The sequence below is a fragment of the Nuphar pumila genome, chromosome 8 (assembly GCF_984573655.1).
Source record: "Nuphar pumila chromosome 8, dmNupPumi1.hap1.1, whole genome shotgun sequence".
NCBI classification, from domain to species: Eukaryota; Viridiplantae; Streptophyta; class Magnoliopsida; order Nymphaeales; family Nymphaeaceae; genus Nuphar; species Nuphar pumila.
The window spans coordinates 3,549,244-3,552,684 of NC_143256.1; positions in this window are offsets into that span (position 1 = coordinate 3,549,244).

Genomic DNA, 3,441 nt, shown 5'->3' on the forward strand with positions numbered 1-3,441 from the left:
ATGGGCTTCATGATGGGTTGAAGACTAAGGTCCTCATCAGCCAACCACAAAACCTGAACAAGGTCATTGAGATGATTAATATACTACAGAAGGACTCAGAGTCTTTCAAGAAGACACAATCCGGTGTTACGACAATGAAGCCATACATGATACTTCAAGTACAAGGTTTTGATGATGAGCAAGTGAGTCAATTGCATTTCAGCTAAGGCAATGAAGAAATATGACAAGCATTGAAGAATTCGATGAAGAATCTTTGAAGACTAGTGTGCAAATGTTATATTCATTAAAAGTCTTAGATTCTTGTAAGAGCCTTACTTAGAGTGCATATTTCGGTTGCATTTTAGCTAAAAAGTCTTTAGAAAAACTTTTCTAAAAGAACCTTTCATGAAAATCTTTTTAGAAAACTCTTTTATTAAATTTTCATGTTTATTAGTCGACTAATAGACTCACCAGTCGACTAATCCTTTCGCGCCAAATTTTCTAAACAAAATGTCATTTTTATCAAATTAGTCGATCGAAGGTTTTATTAGTCGACCGGACATAATGTCTGTTTTCTGGAAATTTTAGCAGCAATCGACTAATGACTTTATCAGTCGACTGGACAGAATATGTGTTTTCTGGAAATTTAGCAGCAATCGACTAATGCTTTTATCAGTCGACCAGACAGAATGTATGTTTTTTAGGAAATTTTAGCAGCAGTCGACTGAAAGGTTTTTCAGTCTACTGATGATATTATCAGTCGACTAACTTTTCTCTAGTCGACTAAGTTTCAAAAGTTCAGATTTTCAAACGGCTCGATTAACAGATCAGTCGACCGACGATAACTGTCAGTCTACTAATAACTAATTATTAGTCAACTAACTACTGTTTCAGTCGACTAATTTTGCCGTTTTTCCTGAAACTTCAAAAAGGCGTGTCTTCATTTTTCAAATGTTTTGATCATTCAAAATGAACTCTTTTGACACCCTTTTATACCCTCAACGTATGAAAACTTTCAACTATAAATATGAGTGCATTTTACACTCAAAAGCACTGTAATTTAATCAATTTGAATCAATTACTCTTTGCTTTTCACTCATATTCATTTTCTCACTCACGTGATATTTTTCACTTTAGTTTTTCACTCAAATTCCTTTGAGAGATAGTGAATTTGTGAGTAGAGTATTCCAACAACCTCAAAAGCCAATTGCATGTCATTTGCATTCATAAGAAGGGCTCATAGGTTGTATTGTAAGTTGTTACTTGTTTTAATTTTCTGTAAAAGAAAGGACTCCTTGGTTTAAAGGAGTTGTTTGCTTTCAGTAGGTGTGTTACTAAAAGTGGGACCGAATTTGATCTGTATGATCTTGTAGTTACACAAGGTTGATAGTGGAAATCTCAAGCGAGTTTTGCTTGGGGACTGGATGTAGTTTGGGAAAGACCGAACCAGGATAAATTATTGTGTTCTTTGTGTGTTTGCTTTGCGAATTGCAAAATCTGTCAAAATTTCGCAGACAATTTTTAAAAGCACTATTCACTCCCCCTCTAGTGCTCGTTGCCTTGATCCTACTGCACTTTCATTTGGTATCAGAGTAGGTTTGCTATTATTTTGATTTGACCATGATCTAGCATGACAACTACAACATCTCAGCACAAAGAAGGATGCTCCTCTGTGTTACGACAATAAAGCCATACATGATACTTCAAGTACAAGGTTTTGATGATGAGCAAGTGGAATCAACTACATTTCAGCTAAGGCTATGAAGAAATTGAAGAATTCAGTGAAGAATCCTTGAAGACTAGTGTGCAAATGTTTAATTCATTAAAAGTCTTAGATTCTTGTAAGAGCCTTACTTAGAGTGCATATTTAGGTTGCATTTCACCTTAAAAGTCTTTAGAAAAACTTTTCTAAAAGAATCTCTTTTGAAAATCTTTTTAGAAAACTCTTTTCTTAAATTTTCATGTTTATTAGTCGACCAATAGACTTATCAGTCAACTAATCCTTTCGCGCCATATTTTCTAAAAAGTCATTCTTGTCAAATTAGTCGACCGAAGGTTTTATCAGTCGACTGGACAGAATGTCTGTTTTCTGGAAAATTAGCAGCAGTCGACTAATGGTTTTTCAGTCGACTGAACAGAACATGTGTTTTCTGAAAATTTAGCAGCAGTCGACTAATGCTTTTTATCAGTCGACCAAACAGAATGTTTGTTTTTCAGAAGTTTTTAGCAGCAGTCGACTAAAAGGTTTTTCAGTCTACTGATGATATTATCAGTCGACTAACTTTTCTTAAGTCGACTAAGTTTCAAAAGTTTAGATTTTCAAACGGCTCGATTAACAGATCAGTCGACCGACGATAACTGTCAGTCTACTAATAACTAACTATTAGTCGACTAACTGATGTTTCAGTCGACTAATTTTGCCGTTTTCTTGAAACTTCAAAAAGGTATCTTTTCATTTTTCAAACGTTTTGACACTCTTTCATACTCTCAACGTATGGAATCTTTTAACTATAAATATGAGTGCATTTTACACTCAAAAATAACAATTCAATTGATTTGAATCTTGCTTTTCACTCCTATCCATTCAAGTATTTGTTTTCTCACTCACGTGATATTTTCACTTCAGTTTTTCACTCAAATCACTTTGAGAGATAGTGAATTCGTGAGTAGAGTGTTTCAACAACCTCAAAAGCCAATTGCATCTCATTTGCATTCAAAAGGAAGGCTCATAGGTTGTATTGTAAGTTCTTATTTCTTTTGTGTAAAAAGAAGAACTCCTTGGTGTAAAGGAGTTGTTTGCTTTCAGTTGGGTTGTTACTGAAAGTGGGACCGGTTATGGTCTGTGTGATCTTGTAGTTTACAAGGTTGATAGTGGAAAATCTCAAGCGGGTTTTGCTTGGGGACTGGATGTAGGTCGGGTTTGACCGAACCAGGATAAAATCTTGTGTTCTTTGTGTGTTTGCTTTGAGATTTGCAAAATCATTCAATATTCCACAGAAAAGTTTTAAAAGAACTATTCACCCCCCCTCTAGTGCTCGTTGCCTCGATCCTAGTGCACTTTCACTTTGTTCATCCTCCTCGCTTCGACGGAACAAACTATGGACACTGGAAAGTGAAAATGATAATATTCTTACAATCCATGGATCTCAAAATTTGGAGAGTCGTTTCAGAAAAGTACCAAATGCCATCAACTGATTTCAGCCGATAGATCGATGAAGAAAAGAAGGCTGCTTCACTTAATGCCATGGCTATGAATGCATTGTATTGTGCCGTTGACAAGGTAGAGTTCAATCGCATCTCTCAATGCTCTACAGCAAATGAAATCTGGCATACTCTTCTCGTGACTCACGAAGGTACGTCAAAGGTAAAAGAATCTAAAATTGCTTCTTTAGTTCATAAATTTGAATTGTTTAAAATGAAGCAAAGTGAATCTATATCAGACATGGTAACAAGAATGACCGA